General features: G+C 38.1%; 1 protein-coding gene and 1 non-coding gene across 2 annotated transcripts in view; one reads left to right on the top strand and one right to left on the bottom strand.

Annotated features, from left to right (window-relative positions):
- The window catches only part of Tyr (tyrosinase), a 117,116-nt gene that overhangs the window by 71,845 nt on the left and 29,882 nt on the right, over positions 1-15,389 (top strand). The gene's annotated exons all lie outside the window — the stretch shown is intronic.
- LOC122116979 lies at positions 1,463-1,569 on the bottom strand. The gene has a single exon (XR_006149046.1). It is a non-coding gene; the product is annotated as a U6 spliceosomal RNA (small nuclear RNA).

Genomic DNA, 15,389 nt, shown 5'->3' with positions numbered 1-15,389 from the left:
GTATGGTCTTATTTGTGATCATTTGGGTAAATGCCCAGAAGTGGGACTGCTGGGTCTTAGTGGAGCTCTATGTGGAGTCTTCTGAGAAACCTCCATATTGCTATCCAAAGTGATTGAACAAGTTTACACTCCCACCAACAGTGCAGTAGGGTTCCCTTTTGGCTACATCCCCTCTAGCATTTGTTGTTATTAGATTTCTTGATTACAGCCATTCAAACTGGAGTAAGGTGGAATCTCAATGTTTTGATTTGCATTTCTTTTATGGCCAAAGAATTTGAGCATTTTTTTCATGTGTCTATTGTCCATTCTTATTTCTTCTTCAGTGAAGTCTCTCTTTAAGCCTTTAGCCTACTTATTAATGGGGCAGTTACTTATTTGAGGATTTGTTGTTGGGGGATTTATTTTTTTTTTTTTGAGTTGTAAGTATACTTTAGACTGTTGTATGGTTAATGAATTTCTTCTCCCAATCTGTGATCTTTCTATTAATCTTGCTAGCTATGTCCTTTGCCATGCAGAAGCTCTGCAGTTTCATGCAATCCCATTTGTCCAACCTTTCTTTGATTTGTTGTGTTTCTAGGTCTTTATTAGGAAATTTTCAGCCTGTACTAAGAGCCCTAGAGCTTCTCCTACTCCTTCTTGTAATGTTTTCAAGGTAACTGCCTTTACTTAGATGTCTTTGATCCATTTGGAGTTGATTCTGGTGCAGGGTGATATATAAGGATCTAACTTTAGTTTTCTACAGGTGTTTAACCAATTTTTCCAGCACCATTTGCTAAGAGGCTGTTTTCTGTTCTAATTTTTTAAATCCCTTATCAAAGATTAGGTGGCTATAGATCTGCAGGTTCATTTCTGGGTCTTCAGTTCTATTCCATTGGTCCTCAGGTCTGTTCTTGTACCAGTACCAAGCTGTTTTGATTACTATGGTTTTATAGTAGAGTTTGAAGTTTGATATTGATATTCCTCCAGCACTGTTCTTTCTACTCAGGATTGTTTTTGCTATTCAGGGTCTTTTATTGTTCCATATAAAATTTTGGATTACTTCTTCTATTTCATTGAAAAATGAAACTGGAATATTGATGGGTATTGCATTGAATATGTAGATAGCAGTATTGCCATTTTCATGATCACAATCCAGGAGCATGTGAGATTTTTCTATTTCCTTAGCTGCTTGAATTTTCTTTTTCAGGTTTTTAAAGTTTCTTTAGTTAATTACTTCACTTCTTTAGTTAAGTCCTCGTATTTTATTTTTCAGGGGACTATTACAAAAGGAGTTGCTTTCCTCAAAGGAGGATATTCTTAGAGAGGATCACAAGGGGTCAATAGCAATGTGCAAATAATCATATAAAGTGGTGCTTATGGACATGAACTCCAAGCAATGGAAATTAGGTTTTTATTATACTGTTTGAAGTTATTCTTATTTGTTTCCTTTTGCCACTGTTTTTAAATTATTTTTGTACTTTTTAAAAATATGGAATGCTTCACGAATTTGCATGTCATCCTTGCGCAGGGGCAATGTTAATCTTCTCTGTATTGTTACAATTTTAGTGTATGTGCTACTGAAGCGAACACTATTTCTGAACCTTTTGACTCATATTTAGGTTTATCTGATTTGAGGAGGGGAAGGGGAAGCACAGAAATGGTAATCTAATTCAGCAGTGATAATCACTAGACATTATGTTGGAGATGAACTATATAACTTGGGGGCAAGTGGGGAGAAAAAACAGGGAGAAAATGAGGGAAGGTCGACACTGTTCAAAAAGAAATGTACTCATTACCTGGAACTGTACATCACCTTCACAGTAAAATTTAAAAAAGAAAATAAATAAATCTGTGGGTTCATTTCTGGGTTTTCAGTTCTTTTCCATTGGTCCTGAGCTCTGTTCTTGTGCCAGTACCAAGCTGTTTTGATTACTATGGCTTTATAGTAGAGTTTGAAATTTGGTATTGATATTTCTCCAGCACTATTCTTTCTACTAAGGATTCTTTTTGCTATTTGGGATCTTTTATTGTTCCATATGAATTTTTGGATTACTTCTTCTATTTCATTGAAGAATGGGTTGGGCTATTGATAGGTATCACATTAAATTTGTAGATAGCCTTTGGCAGTATTGCCATTTTCACGATGTTGATCCTTCCAATCCAGGAGCATGGGAGGTTTTTCCACTTGCTTAGTTCTGCTTTAATTTCCTTTTTAAGGTTTTTAAAGTTTTTCATCATAGAGGTCCTTTACCTCTTTTGTTAAGTTAACTCCTAAGTATTTTACTTTTTGTAGGGCTATTACAAAAGGGATTGCTTTCCTAATTTCAGCTGCTCTCTTCTTGTTATTGGCATACAGGAAAGATTATCTCAACAGATTCAGAAAAAGCATTTGACAAGATCAAACACCCCTTTATGATGAAAGCTCTGGAAAAACTAGGAATCCATGGAACATTCCTCAATATAGTAAAGGCAGTGTATGACAAGCCTACAGCTAGCATTTTACTTAGTGGCAAAAAGTTAAAGCCATTTCCTCTAAATTCCAGAAGGAGATAAGGATGTCCACTCTTCAACCTAGTATTAGAATGCCTAGCTAGGGCAAAAAGACAAGATGCAAACATAAAAGGGATCCAAATTGGGAAAGAGGAAGGAAAACTCTCCATCTTTGCAGATGACATGATCTTGTGTTTAAAGAACCCCATGGACTCCACTCAAAAGTTATTTGAGCTGATTGAAAACTTTGGCAAAGTAATAGGGCAGATAGTTTTTAAAAGCTTTTTTTTTTTTGTTCTGGTAGATCCCAGTTGAGAAATCCTCTATCTTTCACCATAACAATCCATATACACCCTCCTTCACAATACTACACCCTAAAGGTGAATTAAAAGGCATATAAATAAATGTGGTAAAAATCAATTAGGGCAATTTCTAGACACAACACTACATTATTGAGTGTTATGAATAATATGAATGGCTTGTTTATTGAAAAATCAGCTTGTAAATGCTTTCGCCAGGCTATTCAACAAAATATACTTCATATATTCTTCATACATTCTTTGCTCAGTTTTTGTGTCTATGTATGTATGTATGTGTAAATCTATCTATCTGTCTGTCTATCTATCTATTGATCTATCTATCTGCGTATCTATCAATCAAACTATCTATGTATCTTTGTATCTATGTATCTCTCTCTCTCTTTCTCTCTCTATCTTGTTGATACAAGGACTTTCCCTAGGAACCTTGGCACTGTCCCTTATTTTTTTCTACCCTCAAGGCTAACTCTCTCTACCTTTTGAACCTGGTCTTCACTTCCAGCTTTTTTGTGGCTAATTAGAGTTAAATGATTCATAGATTTTCCTTCTCAGGCAGGTTTTGATCCATAATCCTCAGTTTTCAGCCTTCCATGTAGGTAGGACTGTAGGCATGAGGCTACAATCAGTGTCTACAACCAGTCTACAATCAGAACCTACAACCAGTGTCCAGATGGCAATTTATTGCTAAGGTATGTCTTTCAACCCCTGTTATATAAGTCAGTAGATCCAGTTTTTAACACCATGTACAAGCCACAAGGATGTTCTTTTTTAATACTCTCTTTCCAAGCAGCTGTATTACATTGAACAAGTCCTTGAATTTTATTTTCTTCTACTACCACATGGGAAGGTTCAACTCCTTTGTCCTCTTTTTAGGTAATAGTTTCATGAGATATATTTCACATTATGTTTTTAAATGTACCCATTTTAAATACATAAGTTTGGGGGTTTAGAGGCATAGCTCAGGTCTTTGGGCACCTGCCAATAAACATAAAGCATCAGATAGTTTGTGTCCTGATCTCCCCTACACCAATAACAAGTATTTTTAATATTCAAAATTGCATAACCATTAGAAAAATAAATCTGATAACATGTCCATCACTCCAAAATAAATCAAATATTTTTAGCTATCCCCTGAATCTACCAATTCTCCCACCCCTACATGGTTGTTATTCTACTTTTACACTCTATCTGCCTGTCTTCTATTTCTTTTATTTGCCTATTCTTCCTACTCTTCTTGTCAAATCTGAATAAATGGTTTTGCATTTGAGTACTGGGGAAAGTTTTAATACAGTACTGAAAAAAAAAACTAGAAAAGGTGCTCAACTTTTCTTTCTCTCCTCTTTTTTCTTTTTCCCTTTCCTTCCTTCTTTCTCCCTTTCCTTCTTTCTCCCTTTCCTTCTTTCCTTCCTTCTTTCTTTCTTTCTTTCTTTCTTTCTTTCTTCCTTTCTTTCTTTCTTTCCTTCTTTCTCTTTTTCCCCTCCCTCCCGTCCTCCCTCCCTCCTTTCCTTCCTTCCTTCCTTTCTTTTTTTGTGCTACTCTTGTGGCTTGATTCAGACCCTGCCTGGGTGAGGTGCTTAGGCTTTTTAGCTCAAGGTTAGTGCTCTACCACTTGATCCACAGTTCAAATTCTGGCATTTTTGCATGGTTAATTGGAGACAAGAGTCTCACAGACTTTCCTACCCAGGCTGGCTTTGCAAAGTGACCTTCAGATATCAGCTTCCAGATTAGCTAGGATTACATGCATAAGACATTCTGAACTCTGGATTCCTTTACTTTTCATATTCATTGAAAGCATTCTTCCACCACAAAGCACTGTACTAATTATGGATGTTTTAGATTTACTATTTATCAGATTTAGCTAGATTCTTGGTTAATTATTTTAAGTAGTTGATTCTTCCTTTTTATTATCTTTAAGTGAATACAATATATCTTGATCAATGTCACCCCTTTCAGCATTTTTTAATATATATTTTTATTGTAAAGATAATGTACAGAGAGGTTACAGTTTACATGAGCAAGGTAATGAGTCCATTTCCTATCCAGCATTGTCACCCCCTCCTTTTTTTTCCCTACCATCGCTTTCCTCCCCACCTCCCCAACTTCTCACTCTCCCCCACCCCCTCAAAGTTGTAAGGTTCATTTTCAACATAGTATCTTGCACATTTCATTGTCACAATGGATCACCAGCACCGATTTACCATAGCTAAGATATGGACCCAACCTAGATACCCCTCATAGATGAATGGATCAAGAAAATGTGAGATATATATATATATAATGGAATTCTATGCCTCCATCAGAAAGAATGGCATTGCCCCATTAGTTAGGAAATGGAAAAACTTGGGAAAAATTATATTAAGTGAGTAAGCCAGGCCCAAAGAAACTTAGGTCCTATGGTTTCCCTTATTTGCAATCACTAGTATATGTCTGGCACAAGCAGAAAAGGTCAGATAAGATGATGTTAAGTGAAATGAACCCCAAGATGAGGACACAGTGGTTTTTTTTTCTTGCTATTGTTTCTAACGTATTTATAAGGTACCACGTCATTATTTGTTGTTTGTGTGTCCCTTCCCCACAGTATAACCCCTGTTTTCACTGTACATAATGTTGGTATAATTTGGGGAGTGCAAGGGAAAAAAACGAATTGTTTAAATAGGGATACAGGTTCACTCAGCATTCTTTTTTGTTTTAAATTTTATTGTAAAGATGCTGTACAAACTTGTCAATCATTGTTTCCCCTTCCCTGGTTGTTGTCTCACTATCCCTTCCCTCCCCACCTCCCACACTCCTCCTCCCACCCATCCCCCCACTCACCAACGTTGTAAAGTTCCTTTCCAATATACTGTCCTGTTGCTCTCATTTTTTCTTTATTCTTTTTTAGTTCTTAAAATTTTTTTCCACACTAAAGCTACCAGCACCATTATGTTTATTGCAGCATTTTTACCATAGCTAAGATATGGAACCAACCCAGATGCCCCTCAGTAGATGAATGGATCAAGAAAATGTGTTATATATACACAATGGAATTCTATGCCTCCATCAGAAAGAATGACATTGCCCCATTTGTTGGGAAATGGAAAGACTTGGAAAAAATGATATTAAGTGAAGTAAGTCAGGTGCAAAGAAACATAGGTCCCATGGTTTCCCTTATTTGCAATATCCAGTATATGTATACGGGAAGCAGAAAAGGTCAGATAAATTGATGTTAGGGAAATGAACCCTAAGATATGTATTCAAATGTTTTTTTTTTCTTTCATGCGATTGTTTCTAACACATTCATAAGATTATTTCTTTGTTGCTTTGTATGTCCCTCCCCCACAGTATAACCCCTGCTTTCACTGTATTTGATGTCAGTATAATTTTTGGAGGGGAAGGGAAAAAACAAATTGTTTAAATAGTGATACAGGTAAACCCATTGCAACAATGAGATATACAAGTCGTTATGTCAAAAAACGAACTTTACAACTTTGGTGGGGGGTGGGAGGAGGATGGAATGGGGGTAGCAGGGGAGTATGGGAAGGGATGGGAAGGGGAAACAAAGAGGAGGCAACAATGCTTGATAAGAAATGTACTCGTTATCTTGCCCATGTAATTGTAACTCCCCTGTATGGTATTCTCACAATAAAAACAAAAAATAAAAAAAAATTAAAAAAAGTCCTTTCTGAATTTGATAAAGACCAGCTTAAAAAGCAATGTCTAGCATCATACCTAATAATTAAACACTCAAATTATTTCTTCCAGATTAGGAATGAGGCTAGAAGTGTTTGTATTTGTTACTTATATTTAAGATTGTATCAGAGACTCTGTTATATGGTAATTCAATTAATGGGGTACAGAGGTGACAGAATTCACAAAAGGTCAACTTTGAAGTATTTGTTAAAAAGCTGGCGACTGCATGGTGGACTCCTGTCTCAAAGGCCAGCAGCCCAGAACAGAGCTAGCACATAGATTTTAAAGACAAGAACACATGCTTGGGTTGAAACCAAGTCTTAACAACCTTAACAAAAGTGTCATACATAAAAAAGCAAGTTAATGAGGGTACTTATTCCTAATAAAGTGATTATACATAAGGAAAATGAATATACTTATTCTTAACAAAGTGATTATACATAGACAAAGCAACTAGGTGGCGATACTTAACTCTAACAATGTGGTTATACATAGGCATACCAACCAGATGGGGATACTGAACTGTAACAGAGTGGTTATATATAGACAAAGTGAACTATCCAGGGGGACAATAAGGGACAATCGGGACACCAATTATCTAGGAGAAGCAGAAGCTTCCTGGAGCCCTAAAATTCATGACAGTTTTACAATCTAAAAAGTGTCCTCTATAACATCTAGAGTTTTTAGAAAGTCCCCATCTACAATTAATATCAAGATGCCAAGTTACTTAGATCCAGTATCCATATTTCAACTCTAGTTAGGGCCATTAGCAAAAATTAATTTCAATAAGCTTATCTAAGCCCAGTACCAGGGGTTTTCACCTGTATTTCTAGCTACTAAAAGAGCTGAGGTCTGGAGGATTACATTTTGAGGACAGTATGTACAGACAAGTCCATAAGACTCTTATCTCCAATTAACCAGTATAGATACAGGATGGAGGTATGGCTCTAGAAGTAAAGCACCAAGCAAGCAAACAAGCTGAGCAAGTACCACAACCTTAGTTCAAATTCTGTAACCATCAAAAAATATATCTAGACTTACCAGAAATAAAATAATGCCTATATGTAGATGACATGAACATACAAAGGTATATAAAGGAAAAGTACATAAAGGAAAACAAATGAAGTTAGTAACGTTGTAGTTGCAGAGTATAAAACCAATATACAGAGGTCAGCTCCATTTCTACACACCAGTAATACATAGTCTGGAAACAAAAACAAGAAAAGAATTTGCAGTAGCATTAGAAACAAAAGAGTAGTGGGGAGGGGGGTTCCGGGAAGATGGCGGAGGAGAAGCTGGAATCTGAACAAGCTCTTGCATAGAAAACAGTTTCAGAGTTCCAGTGAACAGTCCCAAGCCAGAGAATCACACCAAGTGTGCCATCACAGGACAGAGAGTTAGCCAAGAGAGGGGAAGCTAAGCAGACACATCTGAGCGTCTGCCAGCAGCTGCTGCTGCGGCGGCAGGGTCGCAGCGGCGACCGCAGCCGTGGCCATACCTGAGCGCTCACACAGAGAGTCCAGGACGAAGGAGCCAGACGCAGCGGGCGAGCGGATTCTACTCAACACCAGCAAGAACCGACAAGGAGCGGACAACTTCATCCTGCACTTTGCAGACCAGAGACGACCCAGGATCCAAGACTCGGCGTGAGTAGCCCCACTTCCTCACTCCTTCCCAGGGAGCAGAGGAGGGAAGGCCACCCCTCCCCCCCCCCAGCACCGGTGATCTCCATCTTGGATACCGACAAAGCTCGGAGGAGCGGCTAGCTCCAGCTCAGGCCTTGGAATAAAACGAGTCATTTAGCAGGTCACAAGAACTTAACGGCGAAGTGACCTCACAGACTCAGTTCCATCCAGGGAAAAGTCACCCAGCTCAGGCGCCAGCCATTGGAGTGGCTCTCCTCACCGGGTAACCAGAGCCAGAGGCTGCCCCTCCATCTAGCAGCCACCACAATCAATTGAAAAACAGAAACCCTGAGAATGGCTCCAGGCTGGGTGCTGTGAGTTTTTTTCACAAAATAGCCCCAGGGAAAAGCTACTGTTTGTTGAAAGGCCTCAACTCTACCCAGAACCTAGCCTCATCACTGCATCCCCCTCTTTTGTGATTCTCAAAGCAGATCACCCTCCCAGTAAACTAACCTGGGAGGGGGATCTCAAAATCTTGGGTAAAGCAGAGCATTTTTCTGCCTGTTCCAACAAACTGACTTAAGAAACCAATCAAGCCACAGGACCTCAAGCTGACCAGAGACTCCAACCACACTCTGGTTACAGACAAAAGGGAGATACAGGACTCTTCCCACCCCCCCCCCCCAAAAAAAAAAAATCAAAGACCTTTTTTTTTTTTTTTTTTTTTCTTCTTCTTCTTTTCTTTTTTTTTGTTTGTTTTGTTTTTTCTTCGTTTTTTGTTACCTTATACATATAAAAAATTTTTTTTGCTTTTCTAAAACTTTTATTAATCTTTAATTTTTGCCTCTTATGAAAAAATAATTGTTTTCCATTAACTTTTTTTTTTTCTTTTCTCCTCTTATAATTTTTATTTTAGGAATACGTGAATGTGTGTTTTCCTTTCTTTTCTTGTCTTCTTTCTCTTTTTCTTTCATTCTTAATTATCTTTTTGTTTTTTGTCTAGCTCTACTGAACTTCTGATCTTTTCTTCTCACTTTCCTATCCTTTCCATCTTTTCCTCTTTGTTCTTCTTTATGTGACTTAACTCTTGTCCTGCACATCCTCAGATAAACCCATAGTTAACCAGTAGACCCTACCCCCCATTGTGTACACACTTAACCCACAAACTTATTACTCAATTCAAAACCTCTGAGACTTAAATTCATTAATAGCAGTACTACCTCTTTATACCTATATAATATTTTAAGCATTTTTTTAAAGTTTTCCACATCTCCTCTATGTCCCTCCCTTTCTCTCAACATATTCATATTCCTCTATAAATAGATGGTCTTTTAATCTCTAAAATAACATTAATTTTTACGTTTCTATTTTTTTTTCTGGTCTCTTTTCATTCCCCTTTCCCTTTCTTCTTTCTCTCTCTCTCTCTACTTGCATCCTACCCAACCTATTTCCTGCACTGTGATTCGGACATAGTTAACTCTCCCTGTGCCTCCCCACACCAATTCCTATTTTTTACCCACATCTCTCCCTAACCCTAATAATTTCTGGTTTTCCAAATTCTTCTCTGCGGTTCGAAGTCCTTTAACATATAGTTGTTTGATGTCGAATAGAAGTATCTGTTGAACTAGATTGTATCTGTAGACTATTGACTGTACAAATGCAAACTTTGGTTGATGGTTGCCTTAAGATAGTGTTCTAGCACAAAACTGGTGCTATCTTCATCTCAAATGGGCAGAGTAAGCCGGAAAAACACAAGAAAAATGGCAAATTCGGGTATCTCAATTCCCAATCTTGACAATCAGGGGTTAGAACAGATAATGAATAATCCAGAGGAGAGTTCCCAAACAGCTCTACAAACACTGCTGGCAAACATGATAAATGAAAAGTTTGACAATGTACAAAGGACTCTGTATGAGCGTGACAGGGAGAGAGAGGAGGCATCCCAGAAGTTTATACAGGAATATCATAAGCGTGAGGAAGCTACTCAAAAACTGATACAGGATTTGCGTGAACAACTTGAGAATACTCAAAGAGAAAGGGAGGAATGGCGTGAGCAGGCTGAGAACACTCAAAGAGATCTGCAGGAATCCCACGAACGGGAGGAAGCTAATCAAAGAGTAATACAGGAATTGAGAGACCAGGTAGAGAACACACAAAGATCACTAAAGGCATTCATGGAATCCATTAACAAAGAGCTGAAGGAAGTCAGGGAGACCACAAAGGGAATGCTGAATGGAACCCAACAGAAGGAATGGGAGCCCAAAGAAACCATAACCAATCAACTAAGTGATTTGAGGACAAACACTGAACACCAAATTAAGGAAGTAAAGAAATTCATACAAGACCTAAAACAGAGCTTCAACAAAGAACTTGAAGCCATCAAAGCTGACCAACTAGAAGGAAAAGAGATAAAAAACAAAGTAGAGAGTCTTGACAGCAGGTTAGACCATGCAGAAGATCGAATCTCAGGGATTGAAGACAGCCTAGATATTATAGAGAAAGAACATACAACCATCCAAGACAAGTCCAAGAAATATGATAGATCTATCCAACACCTGGAAGACACCATCAGAAGGCCTAATCTAAGGATAATGGGTGTAGAGGAGCACCTAGAAACAGAAGTTAATGGTCTAGGAAATCTGTTTAACAGGATCCTAGCAGAGAACTTCCCAAACATGCAAAAAGATAGGCCTGTCCAGATACAAGAAGCCTTTAGAACCCCAAATAGACCAGACCAGAATAGGACATCCCGCCGCCACATTATAATCCACACAGGATCAACTCAGAACAAGGAAAAGATCCTTAAAGCTGTCAGAGAGAAAAGGGTAATCACTTATAAAGGGAAACCAATTAGAATCACCTCAGATTTCTCAGCAAAGACAATCAAAGCAAGAAGAGCCTGGAACGATGTATGCCATGCCCTAAAAACAAACAACTATCAACCAAGAATACTGTACCCAGCTAAACTCTCCTTCATAACCGAAGGCCAAATAAAAACCTTCCAAAGCAAAGAAAAATTGAAACAATACATCTCCACCAAACCAGCCCTACAAAAGATTCTTAAAGATGTCCTACACATAGAAAACCAACAAGACCGCAATAAAGGCCAAGAAACTGCACCCAAACTGAGAATCCAAGAACCATAGGAAGAACCCAGTTTTCGCAGCCCCCAAAAAGGTAGATAACATGGCAGGAACTCCTAAATACCTCTCAGTCCTATCTCTTAATGTTAACGGACTGAACTCTCCAATTAAGCGACATAGACTGTCTAGTTGGATTAAAAAACAAGACCCTTCTATCTGCTGCCTGCAGGAGTCACATCTTGCCCGTAAAAACAAACACATTTTCAATGTGAAAGGCTGGAACAAAATCTACCAAGCAAACGGACCGCATAAACAGGCGGGAGTTGCAATCCTAATATCAGATAAAATAGACTTCAAATTAAAATTCGTGAAAAGAGATAAAGAAGGTCGCTACATACTAATTAAAGGATCTCTCCTTCAGGAGGATATTACAATTCTAAATATCTATTCACCAAACAATGGAGCACACAAATTTATCCAAGAAACACTACTTTCCCTCAAATCCCATATAGATCCAAAGACATTAATAGTTGGGGATTTTAACACACCACTCTCCCCACTAGATAGATCAACTCGGCAAAAACTCAACAGAGAAACCACAGATCTAAACAGCTGCATAGATCAACTAGACTTAACAGACATTTACCGAACATTTCACCCAGCAGCATCAGAATACACGTTTTTCTCAGCAGCACATGGAACGTTTTCTAAAATAGACCACATTTTAGGCCACAAAGCAAACTTGTCTAAATTCAGAAACATTGAAGTTATACCTTGTATTCTCTCTGACCACAAGGGAATAAAATTAGAACTCAACACCAAAAGCCACCAAAGAAAGTCCGGTATCACATGGAGGCTGAACAACACACTGCTGAATCATGAGTGGGTCATGGAAGAGATTAGAAAGGAAATTCAAATGTTCATGCTATTCAACAAAAATGAACACACAAAATACCAGCTCCTCTGGGACACAGCAAAGGCAGTACTCAGAGGCAAGTTTATAGCTCTGAGCTCCTACATCAACAAATTGGAGAGATCTGAAACTAGCAATTTAATGACGCATCTAAACCTCCTTGAAAAAGAGCAGCAAGGTAAACCCCAATCCAGTAGACGGAAAGAAATAATCAAAATTAAATCAGAATTAAATGAATTAGAATCGAAAAAAACTATAGAAAGAATCAACAAAACAAAGAGTTGGTTCTTCGAAAAACTTAACAAAATTGACAGACCCTTAGCAAATCTTATCAGAAAAAGAAGAGAACACACCCAAATTAATAAACTCAGAGATGAGAATGGAAACATCACCACGGAAACAACCAAGATTCAGAACATTATAAGGGAATACTTCTCAAAACTGTATGCTAATAAGTTTGAGAACTTGACAGAAATGGACCTCTTCCTAGCAAATATTGACATGCCAAAACTAAACCAAGATGAGTTAAACTATCTTAACAGGCCCATATCAAGCATTGAAATAGAAACAGCAATAAGAGACCTCCCAGCTAAGAAAAGTCCAGGACCAGATGGTTTTACAGCGGAATTTTACAAGGCCTTCAAAGCAGAGCTCACACCAATTCTCCTCCAACTCTTCAATGAAATTGAAAGAGAAAGCTCACTACCGAACACATTCTATGAAGCCATCATAACCCTCATCCCAAAACCAGGCAGGGACTCATCAAAGAAAGAGAACTATAGACCCATTTCTTTGATGAACATTGATGCAAAACTTCTCAACAAAATTTTGGCCAACCGACTTCAACAATTCATCCAAAAAAATCATACACCACGATCAAACAGGATTCATTTCAGGGATGCAAAGCTGGTTCAATATACGCAAATCAATTAATATTATTCATCACATCAACAGGAGCAAGAATAAGAACCACATGGTTATCTCAATAGACGCAGAAAAAGCATTCGACAAGATCCAACACCCCTTTATGATGAAGGTTTTGGAAAAATTAGGAATCCATGGAACATTCCTCAGTACAATAAAGGCTGTATATGACAAACCTACAGCCAGCATTATACTCAATGGTGAAAAACTAAAGCCATTTCCTCTTAACTCAGGAACAAGACAAGGATGCCCACTCTCTCCACTTCTCTTCAATCTAGTGTTAGAATGCCTAGCTACAGCAATAAGACAAGATGCAGACATAAAGGGGATCCAAATAGGGAAAGAAGAAATAAAACTCTCCCTCTTTGCAGATGACATGATCTTGTATTTAAAGAATCCCATAGACTCCACTCCCAAATTACTTAAGCTGATTCAAAACTTTGGCAAAGTAGCAGGTTATAAAATTAACCCCCAAAAATCCATGGCTTTTCTGTATGCCAACAATGAGAAAAGTGTGGCTGAAATTAGGAAAGCCACTCCATTTGTAATAGCCCCACAAAAAATAAAATACCTAGGAATTAACTTAACTAAAGAAGTGAAGGACCTCTATGATGAAAACTTTAAAATCTTGAAAAAGGAAATCAACACAGAACTTAAAAAATGGCAAAACCTCCCATGCTCCTGGATTGGAAAGATTAACATTGTGAAAATGGCAATACTTCCCAAGGCTATCTACAAATTCAACGCAATACCTATCAAAATTCCACCCTCATTCTTCAAGGAAATAGAAGAGGCAATCCAAAAATTCATATGGAACAATAAAAGACCCCGAATAGCAAAAACGCTCCTCAACGGAAAGAACACTGCTGGAGGAATATCAATACCAAATTTCAAACTCTACTATAAAGCCATAGTAATCAAAACAGCTTGGTATTGGCATAAGAACAGACCTCAGGACCAATGGAATAGAATTGAAAACCCAGAAATGAACCTACAGACCTATAGCCATCTAATCTTCGATAAGGGAGCTAAAACAATAGAATGGAAGACAGACAGCCTCTTCAGTAAATGGTGCTGGCAAAACTGGTTAACTACATGTAGAAAACTAAAGCTAGATCCTTATATATCACCCTGCACCAGAATCAACTCCAAATGGATCAAAGACCTTGAACTCAAAGCAGACACTCTGAAAACATTACAGGATGGAATAGGAGAAACCCTGGGTCTCCTCGGCTCAGGCCGAAATTTTCTGAATAGAGACCCGGAAACACAACAAATCAAAGAAAGGTTGGACAAATGGGATTGTATAAGGTTGCAGAGCTTCTGCAGGGCAAATGACATAGCTAGCAAGATCAATAGAAAGCCCACGGATTGGGAGAAGATCTTTACTAGCCATACAACGGACAAGGGTCTCATATCTAAAATATACTTGGAACTCAAAAAATTAAACCACCCAACAACAAATCCTCAAAGAAACAACTGCCCAATAAGTAAGTGGGCGAAAGACCTAAAGAGAAGCTTCTCTGAAGAAGAAAGAAGGATGGCCAATAGACACATGAAGAAATGTTCAACATCCCTAGCCATAAAAGAAATGCAAATCAAAACAACATTGAGATATCACCTCACTCCAGTTAGAACAGCAAAAATCAAGAACTCTAACAACAACAGATGCTGGAGGGGATGTGGACAGAAAGAACCTTACTTCATTGTTGGTGGGAATGTAAACTTGTTCAACCACTTTGGAAAGCAGTATGGAGGTTCCTCAAAAGACTCCATATAGAGCTCCCCAATGACCCAGCAATCCCACTTTTGGGCATTTACCCAAATGACCACAAACAAGGCCACACTAAAGCTCCCAGCACAACTATGTTTATTGCAGCATTATTTACCATAGCTAAGATATGGAACCAACCCAGATGCCCCTCAGTAGATGAATGGATCAAGAAGATGTGGTATATATACACAATGGAATTCTATGCCTCCATCAGAAAGAATGACATTGCCCCATTTGTTAGGAAATGGAAAGGCTTGGAAAAAATTATATTAAGTGAAGTAAGCCAGGCCCAAAGAAACATAAGTCCCATGGTTTCCCTTATTTGCAATATCTAGTATAGGTATGAGTCAAGCAGAAAAAGTCAGAGAATGTGATGTTAGGAAAACGAACCCTCAAATATGTATTTTAATGTTTTTGTTTCTTTCATGCATGTGTTTCTAACGCATTTATGATATTATTTCTTTGTTGCTTTGTATGTCCCTCCCCCGCAGTGTAACCCCCGCTTTCACTATATTTGATGTCAGTATAACATGTGGAGGAGACGGGGACAAACAAGTCGTTTAAGGATTCAGGTGGACCTGTTGCAACAATGAGAAGTACAAAATGTCATGTCAA

Source organism: Dipodomys spectabilis, unplaced genomic scaffold (assembly GCF_019054845.1).
Source record: "Dipodomys spectabilis isolate Male_0828 unplaced genomic scaffold, ASM1905484v1 ptg000003l, whole genome shotgun sequence".
NCBI lineage: Eukaryota > Metazoa > Chordata > Mammalia > Rodentia > Heteromyidae > Dipodomys > Dipodomys spectabilis.
The sequence above is the reverse complement of the archived record's forward strand: the minus strand, read 5'-3'. Positions and strand labels throughout refer to the sequence as shown.